The sequence below is a fragment of the Scyliorhinus torazame genome, chromosome 20, assembly GCF_047496885.1.
Source record: "Scyliorhinus torazame isolate Kashiwa2021f chromosome 20, sScyTor2.1, whole genome shotgun sequence".
Classification (NCBI taxonomy): Eukaryota; Metazoa; Chordata; class Chondrichthyes; order Carcharhiniformes; family Scyliorhinidae; genus Scyliorhinus; species Scyliorhinus torazame.
This window is the reverse complement of record NC_092726.1, coordinates 42,495,213-42,510,603: the sequence shown is the minus strand read 5'-3', so window position 1 is coordinate 42,510,603 and position 15,391 is coordinate 42,495,213. Positions and strand designations below refer to the sequence as shown.

Sequence of the window (15,391 nt, the reverse complement as noted above, 5' to 3'; positions counted from 1 at the left end):
AGGCGCAATGGGGAAAGACCACTGTGTAAGGTCCTTCCAGCAAATGTACACCGAGGGCCGGGTAACAGTGTAAAACCCCTCGGTCTGGGCAACCAACACTCCAATGTATAAAAGAAACATGACGATGTAAATATTTAAGAAGGAATTGTAATGTAAAGAGTGATATGTGTATAATAAGATCAAAATTGAATGGAAGAAAGTCAAGGCAATGTGTAACCCTGACGGAAATGTAGTCAAGACAATTCGAAATGCTCTGTAATGCTCATGATAAATTTTATTAATAAAGTATATTTTTTTGAATAACATTTTTAAAAAAAAATCTGTTCTTATCAGTATAATATCTGATGTGTCCTCTATCTGGGGACCGAATATTAAACTGATTTTTAAGACTCGGAGATCGTGCAGGGGATTGCTCCTAACACTCCACGCATCGACCTGGTCTTGCCATGCTTCCGGGAATGGTGCCTTCACCCCGCTTTGGGGAGCAAAGGTGCGAAGGCAGAAAATGGCGCAAAACCTGCCTTCCCCTTTTCTGTCTTGTCTCGTTATCTCATCCTGACCAATTTAAGGCCTTTCAGGCTCCAAAGCATTGCTAGCTTTTCTGCTGGCGGGAGCTTCGTGCACTAATGTTGCGAGCCGGTGGACTCGCGGACTTTCGGCAGCCAGGCTCCGTTTTCGGCTGATATGCGCACAGATTTCCTGCTGCTTTTTACAGGCCACTCACCCTCACCCCCGGATGCCGACTTGCCTTCTCGTCATTTCACTGACCAAAGCCCTTCATCCTGCACAACAGAGAAGTGTGGCGACAGACTGAACGGCATCCTGATTTGGATGTAGGTGTACCTTCACGGTGTCTCTTTTCATTCTCCTGACTCCACGACCAACACGCCAGGGTGTAGCTCAGGGGGACTAGACATTGCCCCCTGTTGGATTCCGCCAGTACTTGCTGCTTGCACGGATTGCCCTTTGTTCGGCAAAGGTGGAGGTTTCTTCGACTCCCTGCGTTGGGTGTCACTGGGCCTTCACAGCGTCTTCTTTCCTTCTGGTGACGACAGTGGAAGGCGTGCCAGACGATGTCTCCCTGTTGTGTTTTTCTGGTTCTGCATGCACAGACTCCACAGTGCTCGGCCAAGCTGGAGATCTCTTGACCAACCATGACCGTAGCCTAAACGTTCCAAAGCACAGTCGAGCGCAGCAAGGTGCACCTGAATGTTGGTGGGCGAGGAGGACAAGAGCCATAGCCGGGGAATATGGGCTATCGCTTCTCGGCCTTTTGGCTATGATCAACAGTATATTGGGTCAAGAGAAGCTGAGGATTGTGATGTAGATTGGAGAAGACAGAGGGATTGAAGTCGTCAAAGAGAAAATGTTGTGGGCTAAGCTTCTGGTTTAGGCCTAATGCCGATACAGTTTAGACTCAACGTATGAGGTTTGGCTGCAACTGCATCCCGACCACCAGGCTGGGGAGTGCGAAACACTGTCCGAATCACAGCGAAGAAGGCGGAAGGGGAGTCACCTGTAGACCGAAACTTCTTCGTGAAGCGGGTGCTGCTCGAGCAGCGGGTTTCAAGCAACAGATATCTTCTGCTTGCAAAACCTCCCCAACAATGGATATTTTGATGTCACCTTCAAGAGTGTTGCAGCGTGCATCAAATTCTTGAACGTGTTCAAAGAAAAGGGCAACCAAAGTCCCCTGTTTATCCTGACTGCGGAGCCTCTGTTTACGCTACCTTCGCAGCAAAACCGGGTTGTTACACTGCACAAGTACAACCCCCACGTCCCCGTGTCTGATGTGCTCACGTTCCTCGCCAGGAACGCTGAGCTGAAAAGTGACAGCGTGCAACTGATGGACACCTTTGGCATCTGGACAAGTGAGCACCAGATCAAGGTGACTCTGAGAACAGAGGGCGGCGGAACCATCCTGCAACCCCCCTCCAGTTCCGCCATTGGAGTAAATCGTGGCTACCTCTACTACGTGGGACAGCCACGAGTATGCCACACCTGTGGCAAAACGGGGCATGTTGCCGCCAACTGCAATGTCACCTCCTGCAACAACTGCAGGCAGGAGGGACACATGACTAAGGACTGCAAGGAAGACAAGTGCTGCAACCTGTGTGGGGAGGCCGGCCATCTTTACAGGGCCTGCCCGAAACGCGGGGCAACGTACGCACAAATCATCAGCGGCGGAGTCAAAAAGGCGACCTCAGAGGAGGTTGATGCCACCTCCATCGACAAAGACATCACAGCGCAGAATGTGTAAAAGCACCAGAAGGGCCCTCAACAAAAAGGGGAGGCCACAGCACGCCCTGACAATACAACCCCTACCTCATCTGACGAGGAACACTCAATGGAAGAGGATGGAACGAAGATTCAAGAGGAATAAAAGGTGAACAACATTAAACCAGCTGTACCGCTCCGTGGAAATCTCAGAGACAACCCCAGACAATGAGGCGCTGAGATGAATGTGTGTTTAAAAGGTGCGGGATGCAGAATGTGCCGGTGAAAAGGCGGCTGCAGCTTTCCTCTGTGTCTGTCAATGAATTAAAGACTCAAATCCCTCTCTGTCTCAAACCTCTGTCAGTGTGGCTGATTCAACTGCTTCAAGGCTGCCGCCTGCTGGTGGTTCACAGCCGCTGCAGGCGCTGCTCTGCGGCCAGAGAGACGTCGGCGGCTGTTTCCCGTCCCGGCCGCCAGAGGGCGTGGGTCACTCTCCCAGAAGCCGATGCTGCTTCCGCTCCTCCCAGTATCACCTCCTGTCCGCAGCCTGGCCCGGCCGCTGCTTGTTGGCGGAACATCCGGGTACCGGTGATGGGCGGGGCATCCGCCATGTTGCCGTGACGTCACCTCTCCACCCACCGGTTATTTCACAGAAAAGACGAAGAAGCGGCTGCTGGGAAACGGGGGAGTTGACTTAAATTCAGAGCCGCCCCCAGGAAATGAATTAAAATCAAATCAACAGGTCATTTCATAAACCAGTGACGGCTGCGAGACTGCGCATGCGCCGCCGCATCCCCCAGAGTGCGGCCAGAGGAGCCCAGGTTTGAAAAATAAATCAAATTGTCAAAAACAGATCAAAACTGGAATCGAAGCTTCAGAACCGAGAAGGAAGAGGAATTCAGACGGGAGAGGATGCGAGTAATTATAATCATCAGATGCAAATTAAATATTCAAACATGCGCCTGTGCTCATGTGCGGAGGGGCATTCCCCCAGAGGACAGCGCGCGGGCCATCACCTCAATGAAGCCGTTTCCCCTGGCAACTCAAGATTGCCGCCGGCCGTCTCCCCGGCAACTCAAAATGGCGCCGGCCGTCACACCGAGCAGCTCAAGATGGCCGCCATCCTCAGGCTGTGGTTGTGGCGCAGGCGCAGTGGCGACTCCTGCAGCCTATTGTCCAGATTGGATGGAGCAGGAGATGGACAACAATTCCCTAAGGCAGAGACTGGCCAATGGCAGCATCTTTATTGACAAAACCAGTTCACATTGACTGAGCTTCAGCTCAATCTCAACGATGGCCGTTGACCAGCTCCACATTGAAACCACCGCGCCATCCACGGTGAAAAGTCTTTCTTACAAAGTAGACGTCTATCCTGAGATTGGACATTGCCCGTGACCCACAATATAACAGAAATTCCAAACTCAAATCACACGCAATGTGACAAAGGGCCACCCAGGCACAACACCAGAGTTTGGTTTGACCAACACCAATGTGTGTTTGATTCTGGTGGCACGCACTCCGACCTGGTGTGGGATCATTCTGAGGCAGAGAGACATCAGGATAACATCAGACGAAACATTGTGCCTTTTAATCTCTCTCCCTCTGACAGTCCCCGAGCAGGTACAACACGGCCATTAGACAGCCGTTCAGGTTGGGTGGATTGGCCATGAAAAACTGCCCGTTAATGTCCAAGTGTGTGCAGGTTAGGTTACTGTGTTATTGGGGTCGAGGGGGGAGGGCGGGGGAGTGGAACTCGGTACAGTACACTTTCGGAGGGTTGGCGTAGACTCAATGGGCCAAATGGCTTCCTTCTGTAATTGGAGTCATAAAATCATACAGCACAGAAAGGGCCATTCGGCCCATTGCGCTTGTGCGGGTCATAAATGAACAACTAACCATTCTAATGCCGTTTTCCAGGACTTGGCCCATAGCCTTCTATGCCGTGTAGGAATTCCATGTGATTCCATAAAATGTGCTCTTGATATCCATGATGGATTCTACTTCCACTTCAATGTCAGGCAGTATATTCAGGACAATAGTCACTGACTACATTAAAACAATTCCTCAGTCACCTCTGTCGCAAAACCATCGACAACCGCTTCATCAGTGACCTTCCCTCCATCATAAGATCGCTGATAATTGCACAATCTTCAGCACCATACACAACTCCTCAGACAATGAAATGGAAAATGTGATCATACGAAGCAGGTCAGGCAGCATCTATGGAGATGCAAACAAATTACTTGAGTTATATGACACAGGAGTGCATCAGAAGCTCAGCAGATTGATTCTTGGGAGGGAAGATTGTCGCCTTGGCGAGATTGGGTTGACAGCACCTGCATTCACTAGAATTGAGAAGAATGGGAGGGAATCGAATTGAACCGTATAAAAAACTGACAGTGCTGGAGAAGCTGGATGCAGGGATGTTCGTTATTCTGGTTGGGGGCTGGGGAAGAAGAAGGTGTCACTGCAAATTGTTTCCATTCAAATAGTCACCCAATGCCCTCTTGAGTGCCTCGATTCAAACCTTCCACCAATGTGCCAAGGGCAGCATGGTAGCCTTGTGGATAGCACAATTGCTTCACAGCTCCAGGGTCCCAGGTTCGATTCCAGCTTGGGTCCCTGTCTGTGCGGAGTCTGCACATCCTCCCCGTGTCTGCGTGGGTTTCCTCCGGGTGCTCCGGTTTCCTCCCACAGTCCAAAGATGTGCAGGTTAGGTGGATTGGCTATGATAAATTGCCCTTAGTGTCCAAAATTGCCCTTAGTGTTGGGTGGGGTTACTGGGTTATGGGGATAGGGTGGTGGTGTTGACCTTGGGTAGGGTGCTCTTTCCAAGAGCCGGTGCACACTCGATGAGCCGAATGGCCTCCTTCTACACTGTAAATTCTATGAAAGCAAATTATTTTACTCCCATCATTCAAAGCTGATCCATTGTCCATCAAAAAAATCAATTGCTTCAACAAATGTACGGAAATATGATATCCTTTTGCGCTATTCATGACCATATTGTTATGGGCGAGGCGTTTTTAGAACCCGAAAATCTATCATGGAGTTCAACCAACCTCTCCCTTGAATGGATTTGTTGCTTTTCCTAGCACACGGCTTTTTCCCGAGGTGTGGGATTGCAATTATGGATACGTGGGTTTTTAAACACAAAACACTTTTATTCCATGAACTCAACTTAACATCTTAAATAAACATTGGATCTCTTAACACCCTTTTCTTCAAAGATAACTCAGAAAATATTGCAACAGTAAATAATTCCTAAAAATGTTCCTTCGAACTTCCAAAAGACTTAACACCTTCAAACAAAATCACATCAGGTTGAAGGCTTTACTTCAAATCACCCAAAATGATCCACGGATAGTCTTTCATGGCAGAGACCCAGCTCACTGTAAAGCACAGAAACACACAAGCTGTTTTTCAAACTGCAAACTTCTTGAAACACACAGACACACACAAGCTGCTTTTTAAAACTGCAGCTCTCTGGAAACACCGAGACACAGACACGCTCTTTTTCCAACTGCAAAACAAAACTGCAAAATGGCTGACCTGACCTCAGCTCCACCCACTCTCAGACATCACTGTTTTCTTAAAGGTACATTGCTTCAACATCCATGTCTTAAAGGTACTCTCACATGACAATGTCCTGTGTTTCTATGTTACACCGATATTGTATTTTGATCAGATCACTGGGGTTGTGTTATCTGGTCGAAGGTTTTTCCAGAAGGAAATCCGGTGGAGGAGAGGTTGCGACATTATAATTCTCTTGGGCAGCCAGATTGCAATTGCAGGTAGGCTATTACTAGGCCAAGCATTACCCCGCCTCCTGTTTCTGACCCCGAAAACCTCTACCGCAGGGATAACCTGTCAGTTCTTGCCAGGTTGGGTGAAGTATCTATTAAACTATCAAGAAAAAGATTCTTACATTTACAAGTTCAGGACAATTACCAACACATCATACCCTAGCCTAAAATTACATCAGTGGCATTGGAATGGGGAAGATTATGTATTCCTTAAAAAACAAACCCACAAATAACAAGTCAAATTTGTTATTGAAGTCAATGCCTGGACGATCATTTTCCAGCATCCCATAATCAGACGGGCATCCCCCAGAGCCGAGGGGTTAGACAAGCAAAGTGAAAGAGAATACATTATATTTAATGGAGTGTGTTTTGACACATAGAAGTGTCCCCAACAAAACTGGAGAGTAAGGAAGATGGAGGATATTCCTTCAGACACTATCGCAGAGGCAGACGTCTGTCAAAATATTAATAGTAAGTGTGGGAAACATTTGCAATAATTCTATACATGATTAAGGAGAATGAAATAAATAGTTAATTGGTCGATCATTTTTACAACGCACTGTGGGACATGGTCTGTGTGGGTATGTTGTTACAAATGGATCTTCCATCCTTTTTTTTAAAGAACAACATTGAACGAAATGTCCTTGTCACTAGGTTATATATGCGGTTGTAAAAAAAACATGTAAAAAGTTCTCCCATATTCTTAGAGGTTTTGCCTTTCGCCATAGCTTATATTTTACCATTCTGACAATTCAGAAAAATAACAATAAATGTATAAATTTCCACTTTGAGCATTGTATCTCAATTAGAATTCCGTGAAGGTTTCGTGGCCAAATCCCGTGAAACCCCGTTGGCTTCATCAACAGACAGCCCCTTCCTACACCACCAACCCGCCACTCGCTGACACAGAGACACAGCATCTGCTGTCAAAAATAACGGCCTTTGCGATCATGCGCTACATAATGTTCCAAGATGCAGCATGCAGTGGTGGCATTTCAGGCCTTAACACAGGGAGCATGTTGTGGGCCTCGTTTGGAAGGATGGGGTTGAGGGGCAGAGGGGTAGTGGTGCGGTGCCCCAGGATATAGTGTGATGCTGTCCACAGTTGTCTTCATAAGATACCGTAAATCATGCTCGATGGTTGGAAATATGAAGGCACGGCTAGGGAATAAACAGAGAATTTGGCAGCCCTCAAATAGTAAAATTATTTGATGAAAATTGGCCAGGACGGGTAACAGAGAGTTTCATTGAATGGCTGTTGGTCAACAGAAGTCAAACATGTATTACTGTGTGAGTTCTGATATGCGGTCACTGTATGTATTTTGGGACATTAGTTAATACTGAGGTAATTCTTCAGCAACTCATAAAACACTGATTTAAAAAACCATAAAATGAAAAATATATTTCTTCCCAGAGATGTGAGACGTGAGAAATTTTAGTTGCAAAACATATGTTCCGCATCCGGGTATTGCCAAATGGATAGAGAAATGCTGATGGCGTCTAAAAGTCACGAACTCTTGCTGAATCAAAATTCTTAAAGTGACTCGACAGGAACAGAACTGCTCTACGAACCAGGACACAGCATACAACTGAGACATCACCCGAAATATTAACAGATTAATAGCTGGATCCCTCATTTTCACAACACCCAGACACTGCTCCAGAATTCATCTCTGAACAAAGGTACAAGAGTGCATCAGTGGGCCTCTCGCTAATAAAGCAATACAGGGATGACCAGGTAGCCGTGTGGTCCCAATTACTGAGGAAATCACATCGTGGTTAGTGCTTGACATGCTGTTGTTATGGGCGAGGCGTTTTCAGAACCCCAAAATGTGCCATGGAGTTGAACCAATCTCCCCCTTTAATGCAATTGTTGCTTTTCCGAGCACACAGCTTGTTCCCTAGGTGTGGTATTTCAATTATGGACACGTGGGTTTTCAAACACAACACAATGTTTATTCCATGAACTCAACTTAACCTCTGAAATAAACATTGGATCTCTTAACACCCCTTACTTCAAAGATAACCCCGAAAACATTACAACAGTAAATAATCCTTCAGTTATTCCTTTCAACATCCAAGAGAGACTTAACACCTTTAAACAGAAACACACCAGGTTAAACGCTTTACTATTATGAGTTTAAATCACCCAAATGATCCAGAGATAGTCTTTCACCTTTGAACATCCTTGAGATTAATACCTTTAAACAGAAACACATCAGGTTAAATGCTTTACCATTATGAGTTTAAATCACCCAAATGATCCAGAGATAGTCTTTAACCTTTGAACATCCTTGAGACTTAACACCATTAAACAGAAACACGTCAGGTTAAAGGCTTTACTATTATGAGTTTAAATCACTCAAATGATCCAGAGATAGTCTTTCATGGCAGAGATCACAGCAGATCCAGCTCACTGCAAACACAGACAGACACCCAAGCTCTTTTCAAACTGAAACTACAAACTGGCTGAACTGAGCTCAGCTCCACCCACTCTCTGCTTTCACTGTTTTCTTAAAGGTACATTGCTGAAACATCCATTTCTTAAATGTACTCTCACATGACACTGTGTATTGAAATATATCAGAGGAAACTGGCAACCAGATTGTAACTGACCCAGAAACCGTAATAACATCCTGCAACTAAAGGTAAGAGGAGGACCTAACATCCCAAGTACCTTTCTGCTCGCATCTCAACGGTATGTGTGGCATGTTCCTGTGAGGAAGAAGGATAAATACGGCAATTTTCAGGAGCCTTGGAAAACGAGAGATATTGTAGGCCTCGTCACAAAGAAAAAGGAGCAATTTGTCAGGGCTAAAAGGCTGGGAACAGACGAAGCCTGCGTGAAATATAAGGAAAGTAGGAATGAACTTAAGAAAGGAGTAAGGAGGGCTAGAAGGGGTCACGAAAAGTCATTGGCAAATAGGGTTAAGGAAAATCCCATGGCTTTTTACACGTACATAAAAAGCAAGAGGTAGCCAGGGAAAGGGTTGGCTCACTGAAGGATGGGCAAGGGAATCTATGTGTGGAGCCAGAGGAAATGGGCGAGGTACTCAATGAATACTTTGCATCAGTATTCACCAATGAGAAGACATTGGTAGATGTTGAGTCTAGAGAAGGGTGTGTAGATAGCCTGGGAGACATTGAGATCCAAAAAGACGAGGTGTCTTAAAAAATATTAAGGTAGGTAAGTCCCCAGGGCCTGATGGGATCTACCCCAGAATACTGAAGGAGGTTGGAGAGAAAATTGCTGAGGCCTTGACAGAAATCTTTGGATCCTCACTGTCTTCAGGGGATGTCCCGGAGGACTGGAGAATAGCCAATGTTGTTCCTCTGTTTAAGAAGCGTAGCAACAATAATCCAGGGAACTACAGGCCGGTGAGCCTTACTTCAGTGGTAGGGAAGTTACTGGCGAGAATTCATCGAGACAGGATCTACTCCCATTTGGAAGCAAATGGACGTATTGGTGAGAGGCAGCATGGTTTTGTGAAGGGGAGGTCGTGTCTCACTAACTTTATAGAGTTTTTCGAGGAGGTCACTAAGATGATTGATGCAGGTAGGGCCGTGGATGTTGTCTATATGGACTTCAGTAAGGCCTTTGACATGGTCCCTCATGGTAGACTAGTACAAAAGGTGAAGTCACACGGGGTCAGGGGTGAGCTGGGAAGGTGGATACAGAACTGGCTAGGTCATAGAAGGCAGAGAGTAGCAATGGAAGGATGCTTTTCTAATTGGAGGGTTGTGAGCAGTGGTGTTCCACAGGGATCAGTGCTCGGACCTTTGCTGTTTGTCGTATATATAAATGATTTGGAGGAAAATGTAACTGGTCTGATTAGTAAGTTTGCAGACGACACAAAGGTTGGTGGAATTGCGGATAGCGATGAAGACTGTCAGAGGATACAGCAGGATTTAGATTGTTTGGAGACTTGGGCGGAGAGATGGCAGATGGAGTTTAATCCGGACAAATGTGAGGTAATGCATTTTGGAAGGTCTGATGCAGGTAGTGAATATACAGTGAATGGTAGAATCCTCAAGAGTATTGAAAGTCAAAGAGATCTAGGAGTACAGGTCCACAGGTCACTGAAAGGGGCAACACAGCTGGAGAAGGAAGTCAAGAAGCCATACGGCATGCTTGCCTTCATTGGCCGTGGCATTGAGTATAAGAATTGGCAAGTCATGTTGCAGCTGTATAGAACCTTAGTTAGGCCACACTTGGAGTATAGTGTTCAATTCTGGTCGCCACACTACCAGAAGGATGTGGAGGCTTTAGAGAGGGTGCAGAAGAGATTTACCAGAATGTTGCCTGGTATGGAGGGCATTAGCTATGAGGAGCGGTTGAATAAACTCGGTTTGTTCTCACTGGAACGAAGAAGGTTGACGGACGACCTGATAGAGGTCTACAAAATCATGAGGGGCATAGACAGAGTGGATAGTCAGAGTCTTTTCCCCGGGGTAGAGGGGTCAATTACTAGAGGGCATAGGTTTAAGGTGAGAGGGGCAAGGTTTAGAGTAGATGTACGAGGCAAGTGTTTTACGCAGAGGGTGGCAGGTGCCTGGAACTCGCTACCGGAGGAGGTGGTGGAAGCAGGGACGATCGTGACATTTAAGGGGCAACTTGACAAATACATGAATAGGATGGGAATAGAGGGATACGGACCCAGGAAGTGTAGAAGATTGTAGTTTAGTCGGGCAGCATGGTCGGCATGGGCTTGGAGGGCCGAAGGGCCCGTTCCAGTGCTGTACATTTCTTTGTTCTTTGTTGTTTATAGTCCATCCGGCCTGCTGTGTGTAGTCAGGAAGTACTGAGGGGTTTCAGCTGGATCGTGGCTCCTGTACAACTAAGCAGGACAAGGTATACGTATAGCTTATTGATTTTCACTTGAGAATTTTATGTAGAAGCCATGCTTTCAGAAGTTACCAGTAAATGGTTACAGTTTAGCAATGTTACCTCCCCGCTACATTGCCCAGCACAAGTTAGAACATTCAGCAGCAGCGTGGCAACGCAAACGGAGATCAAAGACTGAAATGCAAACACAGACATCGCTAGAACGCCAGGTGCTTCCTGTCAGTTTTGCAGAACAGGAAAAGACACAGCGAGTCTTCTGAGGCTCTGCAAACTTAAACCTGCTTTCGCATTACCCAAAATATGTCTCAATGCCAATTGGTCAGCTTCTCATCAACATTTCTCTTCGTGTTTACAACAAATATAACAGTGCGCGTTACGTCTGTGCCAGAAGCTCGATAAATATTGCAGCACGTTTACTCAACTGACTGGCAAGTTGACCGATGAAGGTGCAAGAATTTTGGTGCATTAATAATGAACGATTACTGAGCGGCATTGGCCTGACGTACTCTCTTACTCTAAGCTGGGCACAGGCAGCAAACACGCTCAGAAATGTAATGTTGGCCTCGATCGTCTGATCGAAAAGTAATTAAATTCAATTGAAGAATTACTATTTTTTAACAGAGCCTTTAATAACTTCTGCAATAAGTCGCTGCAAATTAGAAGTTAATTGAGATTGAGCCGCCATTTAGACTGAAAGTTATATAAAACCCAATAGGTTGCTGAAATCCTTGGTTAAACTGCGTGTCATTCCTTTAAGTATGTTCAAGGCTGTGATAGATATAATTTAAATCAATAAGGGGATCATGGGATATTGGGATAACGGGTAAAAGTGGTCTAGAAGATTATCATTGCAAATCAGTATTGTACAGTATTCAATTGTGGAACAGACTTGATTGGATAAATGACCTACTTCTGCCCCAACGTCTTGTCGATTTATGATCTGTAATGCATCCCCAAATCTTTAGTTATCCCTGTACAGGATCACCGACAATAATCCTCTGCATATTTCACGAACACAGCTGATTTGCTTGCAGAATAACCAGGAAAATGTTATAAATTTGACACAACGTCTATTTGAAACATACGACAACATCGCGATCCACATCAAAGATCAGTTTAAAATAGGGCCGTTTGAACTTCAGGAATAGAGAGAAAAGTTGGAAATAGACGTTTCACTTCACTGTCTCTATCATGTTCCAATTGGATTGGGGACACGGCAGTACATGTCCGCGTGCGTCTGGGTGTGCTTTGATTTAGATTTTAAAAATGTACGGAACATGCGGTAAAGGATTTTGCATTCTGCGATGGACATTGAAAAGTGAAAATCACACTGTGTCAGCACAAACACTGAGTGCAATCAGGATGTGGAAACAAATGTCACAATAGGCTTCAAATATAAAATCTGACTAATTTCAAATATAATCGATGAGCTGCCTCTGAATCTATTGGTGGCCAGGTTTAACATGATATTTTAAATGAGGATGATAAAAAGATCCATTTCGAGCTTAATTTTTACTTTGTTTTCAGGTTTTCCTGCGGATGTGTTGTTTCTCCATTATAAACCCCGCATTTAGGCGGATTAGCAAACACAATTTAGTCTTCCAATGCCTGCTTCATTTCAGGTGAACATTCTATCTCACGCACGGCTCTCTCTGACTGACAGAGCTGCAGTTTCAGTGCGAAATTGCCTTTCATCTGAATCCGGATGCTATGTTGCTGAGGTCACCTTGTCATGAAAGGTTGCATGTTTCGCTCCAAAGATGCTGCTACATCATTCAAGTCATTCAAACATTTTATTTTTCGCGTTTGTAATCCAGTACATCAGGTTCAACAGCATTGTGCTTGTATGCTGCACGGGAACCTTTGTGAAAGAAGAACATGGCTGACAAAGGGCCACAAAGCAGCTTAGAAGGGCCACCAAAAATGAATAATGAAATGAAACTTGCAAGGGGCATCAAAATGAAAAAGAATAAGTTTGACAGCTGTACAAAAGGAACGCCGGCGATCAGGAGCACTATTGGCCCGCTGCAGACTGAAAGTGAGGATATTGTCAATGACTGTGACAACTTTGCACACACGGTGAATAATTATTTGCCTGAGCATTCACATTAGGGCAGGACGCTGGAAAGCGTTAGGCCTCCTATTGTGGACCAAGAAAGGAGATACCTGGATACTTTCTGGATCGAGATGGTATGAAACTAAATTCAGGGGAATCCGAGAGGGGCCTGTGGGTTCAGCTGCCCAGAACAAAGAACAAAGAAATGTACAGCACAGGAACATGCCCTTCGGCCCTCCAATCTTGAGCCAATCATGATGCCCTAACTAAAAAACAAAACCTTCTGTACTCGGACCGTATTCCTCTATTTCCTCCATGTGGATGTACCTAGCCTCTTAATTTTGCTAATATGCCTACTTCCACCACATCCTCTGGCAGCATGGTCTACGTGCCCACCACTCTGTGTGAAAACCTTACCCCGCACACCTTCCTTACACTTTCCCCCTCTCACGTAGAATCTCTGCCCCCTTCTAATTGACACTTCCACCCTTGGAAAAAGCCGCTGACTACCCACCCGGTCTATGCCTCGCATAATTTTGTAGAACTCTATCAGGTGTCTCCTCAGCTTCTGTCTTTACAGCGAAATCAATTCTTGTTTATTCAATCTTTCCTCACAGTGAACACCTTCGAGACCAGGCACCATCCTGGTGAACTTACTTTTCACTCCCTCCAAACTAACACGTCTTTCTGATAATGTGGTTACTAGAACTGCACGCAATATTCTAAATGCGCCTAACCAAGGTTTTAAATAGCTGAAACGTGATTTTCTAACTCCGATACTCAGTGACCCGGCTGATGAAGGCAATCATGTCATTTACCTTCTGAATCACCTTGGCCACCTGTGTTGCCACTTTCACGGAAGTGTGGACCTGCACGCCGTGATCCCTCTGTTTGTTAATGTTCCTGAGCGTTCTGCCACTTACAGTATAATTCATACCTAGATTTGATACTCTAAAATGCATCATCTCGCCTTTGTCCGGAATAAACTCCAACTTTAATGTGTTTGCCCAAATTTCCAAACTATCTATACCCTGTTCTGTACTCTGGCAATCCTTGCCACGATCAGCAACTCCGCCAATCTTCACGTCATCCCCAAACTTACTGAAAATACCACCCACATTTTCTTCCAGATCATTTATGTATACAGCGATCGCGGCACCGATCCCTGCGGAACATCCCTAGCTACAGATCTCCGTTCTGAAAAACACCCTTCCACCGCTACGCTCTGCCTTGTACAACCAAGCCAATTCTGTGTCCATCTGGCCATCCCACGACGAATCCCATGAGATTTTAGTTTTTCTACCACTCTGCCATGTGGAACCTTGTCAATCTCCTTACTAACGTCTTTATAAACTATATCCAGAGCCCTTTCCTCATCAATTTTCTTTGTTACGTCTTCAGAAAACTCAATAAGTCGGTGAGGCATGGCCATCTACGTGCAAAACCGTGCTGTCTGTCACTAACTAGTCCATTTTCGTCCAAATGATCACAGAGCCGGTCCCTCACACTATTTTCCAAAAGCAATAGATAATTCAAATTCCATGAAGAAGGGCAGAAGGTAATCAAGAAGGATAATGGAATGCTGGCATTTATACTTAGAGGACTGCAATATAAATATGCAGGGGTTGTATTGCAGCTTTACAAAACCCTTGTTATACCACAATTGGAGTACTGTGGGCAGATCTGGCCATTACACTCCAGGCAGCATATTCTGGCCTTGTGTGGAGTGTAGGCTAGGTTGAGGAGAATGACACTTTAACATCAGGGGATAAGTGGAGAGATTAGACAAATTTCCTCTAGAATGTGAAAGGTTAAGAGGTGATCTGATCGACATCTTAAATATATCAAGACCAAAGGATAGATTAGGTAAATTTAAAGTGATTCAGCTGCTTGGAGATGTGAGGAAGCACTGCGTCACACAAAGTGTGGCAGAGATTTGGATCAAACTTCCAACAACGGCAATTCATACTCCATCAGCTGTTAATTGAAATCGGAGACAAAAACACCTTTCTATAAACCAAGACATTAAGGGAAATGGGCCACGGATTACTTAGTACTCAACAAGCCCTTAAATCCAATCAGATAGAGTTAGGCCCCGGATCAGCTAATTAATCACAGTGCAGTCTCGATGGGCTGAATGACCTTTTCCAGTTCCTATGTTGCATTGCAATTTCAGAGATAGATATTTGGAAAGAGATATTTAGTTATGAACGTCGAACCAAAAACAGGAGGCCAGATGTACATACAAACATACACATGTGCATACACACACACCGCACCATCACACGCAGAGATTGCGAAGAGATTTAGATAGAGGTGAGAGAGACAGATTGAAAGCGAGAGATAGAGATAGATAGATAGAGTAATAGAGAGAAAGAGAGAATGAGAGAGCGAGAGAGAGAGAAATAGAAACAGCCAGGAGAGTTAATAAAGTGCAGATGGAGACTATTAAGAAATCATATTCGA

General features: G+C 45.2%; 1 non-coding gene across 1 annotated transcript; it reads left to right on the top strand.

Annotated features, from left to right (window-relative positions):
• Positions 1–287: 287 nt before the first annotated feature.
• LOC140397386 (U2 spliceosomal RNA) lies at positions 288–472 on the top strand. Its single transcript, XR_011936845.1, has one exon. It is a non-coding gene; the product is annotated as a U2 spliceosomal RNA (small nuclear RNA).
• The last annotated feature ends 14,919 nt before the right edge of the window (positions 473–15,391 follow it).